Source organism: Ovis aries, chromosome 8, assembly GCF_016772045.2.
Source record: "Ovis aries strain OAR_USU_Benz2616 breed Rambouillet chromosome 8, ARS-UI_Ramb_v3.0, whole genome shotgun sequence".
Classification (NCBI taxonomy): Eukaryota; Metazoa; Chordata; class Mammalia; order Artiodactyla; family Bovidae; genus Ovis; species Ovis aries.
The window spans coordinates 26133431-26147161 of NC_056061.1; the positions used below are offsets into that span (position 1 = coordinate 26133431).

Here is a 13731-nt window from a genome sequence, read left to right on the forward strand (position 1 = left end):
ACATAGGAAGGGCAGACTTCAGCAGGGCGACCGAGGAAGGGGAGGTAATATCCACCTACTGGAAGTGAGACAGTTCTGGAATTCTTCTCCACAGACTAGCTATGTGACCTTAGAAGTGACTCTGTCTCGAGCTCCAGATTCCTTAAAGGTCAAGTGGGAATGACAGGAGTAAATTCATCTCCAAGACTTTTTGGAGGACTAAATACACTAACAAGTACTGTATGGTAGTTCCTGGGTGAAGAGTTCCTCTTCTGTGGGGGCAGCCAAAGGGCTGTGTGTATCAGCCGGAGAACACCAGCAGGGTCTCCTGCAGGGCTGGAGGTGTTCATTTCCCAGGCGCTCCCTGACATTTCCCCTGACATCCATATTTGACTAACTGTCACAGGCATATTCAGACAGCAGTTTCTAGTGTTCAGGACCTCCTCTCTAAACTGTTCACATCCGCAGGCTGCTGTTCAGTGGGATCCCAGCAAGGGCTCCTAAGTAGGAACCGTTAACTCCTTCCTCAAGTGCTGCTGTTCTGCTCAGGATAAACTGACCCAGAGGAAGGCCCAGCCACCAGCAATTATGAGCAGCCCTGCAGTGCTTGGTATCTCCCTGCAGGGCCCTTAGGTTCACATCTGGGGAAACGGTTGGTGGGAGAACTAGAAAAAAAGATTCCTCTTGTTCTTCCTGATGGGCTGTACTCCAAAGGCAGTAGTTGACAGGAGCGTCTTCTGGGCTTTTCCCAATCCATTTAAAGGCATCTAAAAGAAATGAAAACTGTCTTCACCCCACCCTTTCTTTGCTCTCCCTCTTTTTTTTCTCCTTTTGTCACTCTTTTCTATTCTCATCTCCTAATAGTGATAGCTTTTTCAAAGTATCCTGGTACCAACAGCTCCATACAAAAAAGCACTATTTTCCCCTAAACTAAAAAAAGCCTATAATATAATTTTGAGGGAGAAAACTCAAGGCCAAGGTAAGAAGTGCAATTTTTAAATCTTTTTTTTTTTTTAATGAATGAAGTACCACGCCCTTGTGGGGACAGGAATCTAATATAGACATGTTGGTGTTTGTATGCTCAGTCATGTCTGACTCTTTGTGACTCCATGCACTGTAGCCCACCAGGCTCCTCTGTCCACGGAATTTTCCAGGCAAGAGTACTGGAGTGGGTTGCTGTTTCCTCTTCCAGAGGCTCTTCCCCACCCAGGGATCGAAACTGCAACTCTAGTGTCTCCTTCATCTCAGCTTTTTTACCACTTTTTTCTTTTAACCACTTTTTTACCACTGAGCCACCAGGGAAGCCCCCAATATATGTATAGTATACATATTTTATGCAATGACTAGGATAAAAGCCTTCCATTCTCACCCATTCCCTCAACCCTCTTTCCTGGAGGCGATCACTACTTAATAGTTTGATATGCCTTCTTCCAGACATTTCTGTCATTTTTTTTGGTCATTTGGCAGTTATGTCGTGCTTGCCTACTAGGTTCTGGGCACAGTGATAAGTGTTAGAAACAACAGTGAATAAATGTATATAGATACACATACATGTATTTATCTGTCATATCTATTGGCAAAAGCGAGATGACCAGGGTAATGGGCTGACCCTCAGGACTCAACCAGCCACGCAGAGCAGCTGGAGCATAGTCCACCTGCCCACACCCAGCTGGCTAGAGGGTAACTGAGCTCACACCCTGGCCACCGCTGGCCGCCACAGCTCTCATTACGGTCTGCCATCCTGGTCTTCCTGTTTCTAGGGTCTCCCTCAGCAACAAATTCTGTAGGCACCGATTAAACAAGAAGGAAAGATGAAGAAATGAACTCGAGGACATGAAAAATGCAGCCAGAGGAAGACTGTGTGTGTGTGTGTTTTCTTAAAAATAGTCACTTTTTCATGCCTGTGGATGGGGTAAGGAATGTGTGTGTTGGGGTGGTTGGGGTGGGGGCGGGGAATGGGCAGTGAGTCCCCCCTTTGTGATTAAGAGCAGTAAATACAGTTAGAGACAGTAAGAAGTTTTGCTCCATACTCCTCCCCACGATCTGCCCCACCCGTTTCCTGCTCGGGAGCTGCTAATGAGTAACCCATCTTACCAACCCTCCCCGGGCATCGTCTCAGGCCTGGGTGCTTCGACAACCCTGAGGTTCAGGGAACATTCCTCAGCAGTTACTTAGCTGGGTGATGGGGAAAAAAAAAAAAAGAGCAGCCTAATTGGCTAGTGGCCTTTTCTAGTGAATGAAGGTTTCTGTTTTAAGAAGTAAAGTGACTTCTCAGCGGCTGTTGATTCACTGCCCACAGGGAGATTTTTGAGCAGAGGCTTCCTAGCCTCGGTAGAAATTTGCATACAGCTTCCACTTCCTGCTTCGGAGCCTGTTCCACGGCTTACCTGGGCCGGGAGAGGGTGCAGGGAGGCCTGGAGCAACCCAAGGTAGAGAGGCCCCGAGAAGGAGAGAGCGTGACCACCGGTCTGTCTGTCCTTGGCAGCTCTAAGGTAAGTGCTTCAGTTGTCACCTGACCAACCTTACTTCTTAACTTCTGATCCATTTTCCAAAACAATGTTTTCTCCTTTACCGAAAGTGCCGTCTCACTTTCCTCCGCCTGCCTCTCCCCACCTTTCATTTGTTGGTTCGTGTACAGAGAGACAGCTCCGGCTTAGAACATGACAGCTACGTGTCGGCTGTGAGACAGGGCCAGTGGTTTAGTATTTCAGACAGGAGAGCGAAGATTAACTCTTTGAGGAATAGACATCTACACCCACACACACACCCCTGTGTTTGAGGACTTAGTGTCCCCACGAGTTTTGATGAAGAAGACGTCCCCCCCTCTCCCTCCCTCACCCCCCTTCTCCAGGGAGGGAGCCGGGGAAATAAAAAATGAAGAGTTTGGCTTCCAGCCCCACGATGCATCAGTGGCAGAGGTGGAAGGAGAACTCCCGAGTTTTCTTGATCCCTCTTTCACTCAGGGGAAAAAACCAACACCCTGTTCTTGAGCCAGGAAGTCCAGCCCTGTTCCGTGCTGGCCATGGCTCTGCCAGCCCCTCTGCCCCAGCCCTCCACCCTCCCACACCGCCCAGGCATTTGCTGGCACAGACAGCCGGCCTGAGCCTTTAGGAAAAAACAGGGAGAGAAATGCTATTATTTGCTCTTAGAAGCTTATCAAGCTTCATGTGACTGTCAAGTTCAAGATGGTCTCTTAGTATAGGGGGATATTTTTAAATGAACAGGGAAAGAAATAATAAAAACAGAGGACCTGAAACTTGGTTTCAGATTCTCCCTCCTCTGCTTGCTGACTCTGTGCTGCTGCTGCTGCTAAGTCGTTTCAGTCGCGACCCACTCTGTGCGACCCCATAGGCGGCAGCCCACCAGGCTCCCTGGGATTCTCCAGGCAAGAGTACTGGAGTGGGTTGCCATTGCAACTCTGTGACTTAGGCAATTTACTTCTTTTTTTTTTTTGACTCAGGCCTGGATTTCTTCATCAGTAAAATGTGGATGGGGGTGGTGAGCTAAGATTATGTTGAAATTCACTTCTAAGAAAATAAGGCGTCGGTGATGAAAATCCCAGAGGGGCAGCCATAGTGGGCGGTCTCAGAAGATATGTGTTTTTTTTTTACTGATGATTCAAATATATTAATCTTACCTATCCTACTAGATAGTCCCTGGAGGAAAAGGACTTAATCCTTCTTTACCCTCTAGCACTCAGAATACTATCAGACACCTCAGGGGCGCTCAGGTTTCTTCCACATAAACTGCTCTGATTCGTTTCACTCATCTATAAAAGGTGAAGCCTTAGCCTGGGTGAAAGGCTGGGGGTGGGTAGAGGAGGGTACTGGGCAGCCGCATGGCTGTGTGGGAGAGCTGCCTGGAATTTAGATATAATTTTTGACTCAAGTTAAATAGAACACAGGGGGTTTCTTGAATTAGTTTATGTCCCATTTGGGTTACCCAGGAAGAAATGGCCTGTGCACTTGCCCACAGAGTCCAGGCAGCGCCAGAGAGCTGGCACACAGGCCTGGCTCCAAAAGGCTGTGTTACTGACTTAGCTGGAGCTGGAAATGACTCCTTGGCTAGACCAGTCACTTTGTGTGGGGCCTTTAATGGGAGGTGAAAGGAAGCTGTGAGGCACATCCTGATACCATGTAAGGGTGATGACTAGGATCAGACACATTATTAGATGGTAAACACCCTGAATTCTTAACCTTTTCCAAACCACTACTTTGTTTAAAAAAAAAAAAAATCATTGTTTCTTTTGAGCTAATTCTCTCCCTCCATACAGTTCACACAGGCCCTGGCTGAGTGGGATGGGCCGACTCAGGGCTTTTGGTTTTGCTCAGCTGTTTCTGTGGAATATGAAGGCCCTGCTATGGTCCTCATCATGCTTTCAGATAGCTATCTCTCTCATCCTGGGATGAGAGGACAGGAATTTCAAGATGTTTCACCTGTGATGCGTTACTGATTTTTATTTTCAAATAACATGCACCATTATCTGAAATCAAGCCAACTGTAGTTTGCTGCCAGCCAAGCTTTGACCCAGAAAGACCACCCACAGACATTCTTCATCTTGTGTCATTTGTGATGGAGCGGCCCCTGCTTCGCTCGGTGCTTGGGGTGAGCTGACTAAGCGTGAAGTCTGGGCGTGTTGGGGAGAAAACTGTTAACTCAGGATACTCACTTTGGGAGGGTTCAAAGATGGAAAATATTTAAGCCTGCTTCTCAAAATTAAGGAGCTAGTGACTTCCAAATGCTCTGAAAATAAGAAGGCAGTCATAACTGCAGAAATTCAGAATCATAGTTGCAGGCACTCAGAAAGATCAGCTATGAGCGTAGTTTGCCTAAATTAAGTCTATGTTTTGAAGAGTTGAAATCTTGGAAATATCCTGAATTCGAATCATTTTTCCACGACAGACAATTTTCGATTAGCCTTTCAAAACACATATGAATTGCAGGCAACTGCTGCATGGGAAAAAAAGAGCATACAGATGAGGCATATTAAACTTTAAATTCCTTTCAGATCCAATGAAATGACCCCTAATGTTTGATCATATTTCCTTATCAAAACAACCCTGCAGTCCTTCCGTGAGAAAGCATCTGAGGATCAGAGTCAAGCAGCTCTCCCCCGGGCCCCTTATGTTTCTCCTAGTGCATTGTCACCAAGGTATTTTTAGTTCATGAAGCCCAGGCTGTCCCTCTCCCTCAGACATTCGGCATTCTTTGCGTCTCTTGCCCAGCAGGCCTCCTGCTCACCCACATGTGCGTCGATGCCTGAGAGTTAAGCTCGCTCTGTGCCTCTGTGCGTGTGTGTATGCAAGCGTGTTTGTGTGCATGTGTGTGTGTATGTGTGTATACACACAGAACTTCCTGGAGACTTGAAGCTATAAACTGGCTGTGGGAGGAAGGTGAGCTTTCATCCCCCTGGTGACCTGCGAAGCTGCGCCAGTCTGGAGTGATTTCCTGACAAGGCAGCTGAGATCAAGTCGCTTGGGACCGAAGGGAGCCCCAGCCCTCATGACGCCCTTCCTTCACCCTGAAGACCCAGGCTGGCTGAGGTCTGGGCAGCTCCTTCAGTGATGATGGGAACTTGGCTTTTCCCACCTCCCTGTTTCCTCCACTAACGGTTCCAGTGTTTTTCCTTCTTCCTCTCCCAGGCGGGGTTCCCAGGTCTGCCTCCCATCACCCTTCCTCCTCTGTGCTGTTGGCCCGACTCTTCCAGGCTCAGCAGCTCCCCTCCAACACTCTTGCCATTTACCTGCACTCGTTCTCTCCCTCCCCTTCCAGCTGCCCCCTGTCTTACCCAGCAACACGTCAAAATCACAATTTAAGTGAGCCTTTGTCCTCTACCAATAAAGGACAAATTTGTTTAACTTTTCCTTCAGAGTTTCCCACTCTTCTGGCTTCTCTTCCATTTTCCTTTCCTCCTTTCCATCCCTTCTTCTCCCTCTCCAGATTTTTTCCTTTCTGCACTTTCTTCTCCTTCACTCTGGGGTCTGGACTGAATTAAGAATCACAAATGTGTGTTTAGAGAAACCGTATCTGAAACAAACAAACAAAAGAACCCATGGGCTGGTTTGAGGTTGTTCTCTAAACGGTTTTTACCAGCTTCCAGCATGGTGGAGTCAGTCCATTCCACTAGCCCCGTCAGCCAGTTAAGCAGCTCAGAGGAGTTCCAGGGCGAACTTGTAATCAGGTCGGGTCACGCTGCACTGCCTTCAGCCTGCTGTGAGCTGTACTGTGCAGGACACCTACAAGGGCCAGTAAACGCTCCCTCATCTCCAGGGCTCACCACTGCTTCCAGTTCTCTGGCAAACCAAGTGGAAGAACTTCTCTGTCTGGGAAATTCTGCAAGTAAACTTGGAAATATTTACTCACTGGAATTTGAACCTGAGCCACACAGTTCACTCAAAACTAACTTCCACTAAGCCAACTGACGTTGGGAAAGTTTGCATGCATTTGGGTAGTAAATGAAGAATGTTAACGAGTTTAAAGTTTTGTTTTTTTTTTTTTTTTTAATCCAGAACTTTCAGACACTTATAAAAAAAAAATTACTCCCTGGAGAATGAAGTAAGACCTTGAGAATCTGTGATTGCAAAGATCTGATCCAAATTGGATCTGAGGCTCTTCCTAGCTGTAAATTTATATATTTATTAATATATCCCCCCAAAATATTCATGCTATGTGTCTCTAGGGCCTTTCAACCCTATGGTTGACCCAAAGAATGCTTTAAAAAAAAAATCCAAGCAGTTGGTAATAGCAAGACTTGATCATTTAGGAGCTAGTAATGTGGGTTATTAATTACTCAGGCTGCTCACTCCTGCCCTTCCTCTGCTTCTTGCTCTGCTATTTGTCTTCTTCCAGGGACATAACACCTTCATTAAATCCCATCCGTCCTTGCCTCAGAGGCGTCCCCTGGAAAATATCCCTTCTCTAGATGTATCGCCATTTATCATCACCCTTTGTTTGTGCTCTGTCAACAAGTTTTCAATTTATTTTGAATTCAGTTTATGATTAAAATTTAATGAGATCCAATCAAGTGCTTTTCTCAAATCAAGATGCCTCGGCAGTCTCACCCATATCCTCTATTGTAGTGGCATGAAGGAAAGCCATCACAGGTTTCCAGCCTGGCCATTCTTCATAAAACACAGGTGGCAGGTATCCACGCCTCCTTAGCTTCAAGGTGAATGGTTCTGAAACCTATTTATTCCAGAAGCTTCTAAGGTTTACTCAGCTCCTGCCACCCCCTTTCTCTGCTGCCCCCAAAAGCTGTGCAAGTCCATGCTTCCAACCAAGAATCAAGAGGATTCGGTGCACAGGCTCTGGTGCTGAACTGCCTGGATGTGAACCCTGGCTCTGCTCTTTACTAGCTCTGTGGCCTTGAGAAAGTTACTTAACCTCCTTGTGTTTGGTTTCCCCATTCCTAAAATAGGGCTGACAGAGTGCCTACGAATAGGGTATCTGTGAGGATAAGGTAATACATCCAAAACACCTGGGACAATATTTGACCTGTAGGAAACATTTGACAGATATTAACAATCATTGTTAGAAAGGGTCGGCTTTCTTAAGTATATCCATTTCATTAAGTTTATATTGATTTATCAGTAACATGTGTATCAGAGGTTGATAAACTACAACCCTTGAGCTGAAGGTGGCCTATGGTCTATTTCTATACCTACCTATTGCTAAGAATTTATATTTTTAAAGGGTTGTGTACAAATAAGCTAACTATAAAGAAAGTATGAGACAAAGACAGTTTGTGGTCCACAGGGTATGAACTATTTACTGTCTGGTTCTTTACAGAAAAGGTTTGCCAGTGTCTGATCAATGTGGTTTAACAGAAAGAGTTTGGAGATATATAGGCTGGAATTGGCTGTGACTTTGAAAAAGCCGTGCCTAAGGCTCTCTATAGTAGGAATGGTAGTGATACCACATATCCCTCCTCTGACCCAGCTGTTTCAGGACCAGATGAGATGACGTATACCGAATCTGCCGAAAATACACATGTTGGTTAAAAAGACACAGACTCCATACACTTTGTTGTTGTTCGGTCACTAAGTCGCATCTCTTTGCAACCCCATGACTACAGCACACCAGGTTTATGTAATAGTTTTAGCATCCAAGTATAAAACAAGCAAACATGGTCTAGAAAAACAGTTCCAAAGCCAACTATTTGTTGTAAAGATAATAACAAAATAACCGTTGTTTTTTGAGAGCTTGATATGGGCCAGACTCCACAGTCAGCACTTTATTAACACCTTCTTCTTTTATCCTCGCAATACCCTCCTGTGGGGCAAATGCTGGTATCTCCCCTCCACACACTTTACAGATGAGAAAAATGAGGCCCAGAGAAGTTCAATAATTTTCTCAAGATCACACATCTAATCCTGCCACTTCAGTTTAGTTCAGTTGCTCAGTCGTGTCCGACTCTTGCGACCCCATGAACCGTAGCACACCAGACCTCCCTGTCCATCACTAATTCCTGGAGTTTACCCAAACTCATGTCCATTGAGTCGATGATGCCATTCAACCATCTCATCCTCTGTCATCCCCTTCTCCTCCCGCCTTCAATCTTTCCCAGCATCAGGATCTTTTCAAATGAGTTAGCTCTTCGCATCAGGTGGCCAAAGTATTGGAGTTTCAGCTTCAATCATGCCACTAGCAGAGAAAGAATCCAATCATAGGGAGCTTGACTCTAGATCCTGTACATCTAAGTCCCGCATATTTTCCACATCATAGAAATATGTATTGATTCAGGATAAGCCTGTCGGGATGGCAGAAGCCATAGTTAACTGTGAACATGGACATCAGATCTGAAGGTGTGTGCTGAAAGAGACTTGTGTTCTATGCACAGCAGGGTTAGGGTCTAATCTAACAGACCTGCAGAAAGACAGGCAGACATGATGGGAGGAAGAGAAGTTTTGGATGAACTATGAGAGGAGAAAGGTGGGACTATGAGATCAGACAGATTGATAATTGGAGGCAGAATGTGCTGGAGGAAAGAAAGTTTGCTGGGAACAGACGTGAGCAAAGACTTAGAGGCAACGAGAGAGAGAAAGAGAGAGAGAGATAGACAGACAGAATGAATGAATGGGAAATTCTATGAATGGGACACCAGGGAGCATTGCCACAGGGGATGTCAAAGCTGCTGATGTCTTGATAATTATCTGCAAACCAGGCTACTCAGGAAGGAGAGAAAGAGAGGAAGCCAGAGAGACTGGGACAGAAAAACAGATTTGAAGAAAGATGCTGGTCAGAATCTAAGGGCTAGAACCACAGCTCACAGTCCAAAGGGCAGTGAGATTCCAGAGAAGGAAAACTGTTGTCTCTTGAGTCAATCAGATTAAGAACCAGACCCATGTGCATCACTGGTTCACCTGGTTGCATGCACCTGGCGGCAGGGAGCGGCTTTCCAGGCGGCATGAGTGGTAAAGAACCCATCTGCCAATGCAGGTAGACATAAGAGACCTGGGTTTGATCCCTGGAATGGGAAGATCCCCTGGAGGAGGGCATGGCAGCCCACTCCAGTACTCTTGCCTGGAGAATCCCATGGACAGAGGAGCCTGGCGGGCTAGAGTCCATGGGGTGACAAAGACTCGGACACGACTGAAGCGACTTAGCGTGCACACACGTGGACCTGGAGCTAGTCTTCCGTTCCTAGCTCGTGCCACTCCAAGTCCACCCATCCCCACTGCGGACAAACGTCTTCACCCTCTGCTGAATGGTCTTCTGTGTTTTAAGGAACAGTTTACTCTCCCCTGGGTGGTCAGCAGTGCTTCTCTCTCACTGACTCTTAATCTTTGTGGACATCAGAATCACTGGTGGAGCATTTCCTTTCCCTTTTTTATCTTGTAAGTAGATATACAGGCACTTGGTACAAAACTTAAAAGGTAAAAAATGCTCTGAAAAGCAAGTCTCCCGCCCGCCTCCACTCCCAGTCACCCACTTCCCTTCCTGGAGGCACCCTCTGTTCCAGCTTTCTGACCACCCAGCGTGGGCACAGACAGACTTAGACTGGACAAAGGGTAACATATACTCTACACACTGTTCTGCTCCTCCCTTTTTTAACTTCAGATAAATTTTGGAGATAGTTCCAAATCAGTTCACACAGCACTTCCTCAGTCTTTTCAAAAAGTTGCGGAGTATTCATTGCAAGGCCAAAACACAGGTTTTAAAAAGCAGAAGCTTTTTGGATGGGTGAGTCGGTTGCAGTCTTTGCTGTTACAAACTTTGCTGCATTGCCTATCTTCAGAGCCTCTTTGTTTTTGCAAAATAAGTGCATCTCCCTATAGAGGAAATTCTTGGAAATGAAATTACTAGGTCCAAGGACATTAGATTTAAAAATCCCAATAGTCATGGCCAAATCATACAGATGACACTTCCCTTAGTAAAACATGAGAGGACCTATTTACCTGTGGGACTTGGTGGTGGTGGTTTAGTTGCTCAGTTGTGTCCGACCCCATGGACTGTAGCCCTCCAGGCTCCTCTGTCCATGGGATTCTCTAGGCAAGAATATTGGAGTGGGTTGCCATTTCCTTCTCCAACCTGTGGGACTTAGAAACAAAAGGGCTCCCTGGCCTTACCTCCGAATCTCAAGGGCTGGGGCCTGGGCATCTGAATTGTGAGCCTCAGAAAGCGCTTCTGAGTCAGAAACTCTTCTGAGGGCCATGGCTGGCCAGCCGCCCCCTTTCTCCAGCAATCTGAAGCCATGAGCTAGACTTGTCTGTTGCCTGCATCCTCAACAGCCTCAGCCACTGCTGACTTTGTGAGCTCAGTGTTGTGCTGATGAGCTGAGACTGCCCACAGCACGACCACCAGTGGGGTTCATTGGTGGCAGGTCTTCTAACTGGGAGGTCTTCTGTCCCCCTGGGGTCACAGACTTCTCTAGATCATGGCTACAAAACAGGGCTTTTTTGCTTAAAGCCAGTTTGCACCCTCTGAGGAAAATGGGAACATAGGCTGTGCCAGGGATACAACCACCTGGATAGCATATAGAAGAGGTCTGGAATAAAACAGGGAAAATGGAAATGGTTAGGAGAAGTGGGATACTGAGTTAACTTTTTTTGATGTCTAATTTTTTTTTTTATTACAATATTGACATTAAAGACCAAAAAATAAAACTGCCACTTCTGACCCAACCCACTGATCTGCTCATGGCCCTCTGATGTGGCGTTGTATTCTCCGTGACACCCTCAGGAGGGTGGCAGGGTTGTTCTGTCAGTTCTGGCTGAGGTCTAGGGCCGGAGGGGCCCTCGTGGTAACCGCAGGCCTGCCCCACCCACGCTGAGGATGTAGGAGGAGGCCGGGTACCCCGTGTCTGAGCAGAGAGAGCAGATACCCCACCATGCTGCGGGGTAGGCTCACTGTTACGCTGCCAGCAAGGGTTCAGGTCAGCCCTGTCGTGGATGGGACCTCTTCAGGCCTGGCCTCAGGGCCTGACACTTAGTGGAGCTTAATACATATTTGAGAGGAAGAGGGAAGGGTACCCGTGTGGTCTAATTTCAAGAACTCTGAGGACTTGGCCCACCAAATCCTCCCCATCACCCTTCATGGACCTGACTTCCTCACAGTCAGGGATCCTTCCAGCTCCACGGATCTGTCTCCTCTCTAAAATAGGCATTGGTCCTTCATTCATTCAACAAATAGTTATTGAGTGCCTGCTAGGTACCAGGTATAATTCTAGATGCTGGGAATACAGCTGTGAACAGAAGAGTTGAAAATCACACCCTCGTGAAGCTTACATCCTGGGGGGAGAGGAGAGACAACACACAAGAAATATTGCAGTAGGTATTAGAATTGATAATGTCTCTTATAGTATATACAATGGTGACAACTGCTGAGAGAAGGATAAAGCAGGGAAAGGGAGACAGAGTGAGAGGAACATGTGAAAATTTTAGAGGGTGACCAAGGAGCCCTCACAGAGAAACTGAGAGCTGAGTAAAGACTTAAAAAAGAAAAAGAAAGCCATACAAGATATGTAGGGGAAGAGTGTTTGAAGAAGAAGAAATGGCAAGGGCAAAGGCCCTCGGTTTGTGTTAGTGTGATTTCCTGTACTAGTCATTTACCTTCGGCTAGATTACAAACCACTTGAAGGTAGGAATAATGTTTATGTCTCCAGAAATAATTTTGTTTACCTTTTACTAGACACCCTTTTGGACCTCTTGAGTTATGTGTCACTTGTAGGTATCAACTGTAAAATAATTTTAATTGAGCTTATGCTTCAGAAGAGGGGGTTCACAGCACAGTGTCAGACACACAACAGGGATCAGTAGTCATTTGCTGTTTGAATATTTGTGGTGACAAATTTAAAACATCAGTGTTCACTGTGTTTGTTAGAAATTACTAATCCCATAGTTTTCCTGAAAGGCTGTTCATTGCCATGCCAGGTTTATTCACTGTCATCCAAGGAACCACTTGTTCTTTTTCAGACCAGTTTCAAGTCTAGAATTCCCCTCCCTAGGACACGACCTCAGAATTCCAGTTATGTGACCACACTCCGGAGACGACCACACTTGTCACCCTTTCTATTAGCTTCCTCCAAGTCCTTGAAATCTCCTCAGCTGGAAGAGAATTTGCAACTTTTTGAATTTAATTTTATAAGTTTTAGGGAAGCACTTCTAAGGCATTCACATTTGAAACCCAGGGAGAATATAAACAATTGTACCTGAAGTGTAGAAAATGAAAATGAATCACATACCAAGAAATAGCCGGCAGCATTTAGTTCTTTTGCTAGCTGGTTCTCTGGCAGCTTCCCCACCCTCCGCCCGGTCCCCCTCCCCGACCCCCATCATTCAGCTGTGGGTCCACAGATGCTTGCTGAAGATTATGTAACATGCAGCCAGTCCTTTGGAAAATACTTTTGCTTCCTGACCAGCTGAAGAGCATGTTGTATGGCATATCCAATTTCAGAGCTGTAGAAAAACTGTGAGAAAGAAAGGAAAACAATGGTGAACATTTTTAAATGCTCAGTAGTTGAAATATGTGTGTTTTGGGTAGGTCTAATCAACTGATATCAGTGGAAAGATGTGTGTTTTTCCAGGGTCTAATCGGTTTCGGTGATGAGGTCTCTTCTCTGCAGAGCCGTGGGGCAGGAACACACCCAGACTAGACAGCAACCTAGAAAGCCCACGGCAAGGAGGGAGGGAAGGCTAGCGGGGACTTGGAGCCTGAGGGAATTTTCTCTTGTGAGAAAGTGGTACGAAGGTTGTTTGAAGCAGATGGGTAAGTCTGATACCAAGTGAGGGTCAGAGAAGTGTTAGCGGACATTCATTTGGCAGGGAGTGCAAGGAAAACTGGGGATTTCCTGATGGGTCAAGCGGTAAAAGATCCGCCTGCAATGCAGGAGACTCAGGTTCAACCCCTGGTCCAGAAAGATCCCCTGCAGAAGGAAATGGCAACCCACTCCACTATTTTTGCCTGAGAAATCCCATGTGTCCTCCATACATGTTTATACACATCTGTAGAAGCAGATGTGCACGCACACACACACACACACACACGCACAATCCAGGGCTACAGCCCATACAGTCGAAAAAGAGTCAGACACTACTGAACACACATAGCAAACTGACATCTCTATTTATAGGCCAGGAGGAAAAATGTGGGAAACCACTGATCCCACTTCTGCTCTGCGGGGCAGCGTTTTAAAATGCATGTGACTTCCCTAGTGGTCCAGGGGCTAAGACTCCAGGCTCCCAGTGCAGGGGGCCCAGGTTCCAACCTTGGTCCTTGTCAGGGAACTAGACCCCACATGCCGCAGCTAAGACC

General features: G+C 46.4%; 1 protein-coding gene across 6 annotated transcripts in view; it reads left to right on the plus strand.

The window, feature by feature from the left end:
- The first annotated feature begins 2352 nt into the window (after positions 1 to 2352).
- Positions 2353 to 13731, plus strand: part of TRAF3IP2 (TRAF3 interacting protein 2) — a 46471-nt gene continuing 35092 nt past the window's right edge. For all 6 annotated transcript variants that reach the window (XM_042253312.2, XM_060419494.1, XM_004011198.6 and 3 more), the window contains exon 1: positions 2353 to 2471. The gene's annotated coding sequence lies outside the window, so the exon portion shown is untranslated. The remainder of the gene's footprint in view (positions 2472 to 13731) is intronic.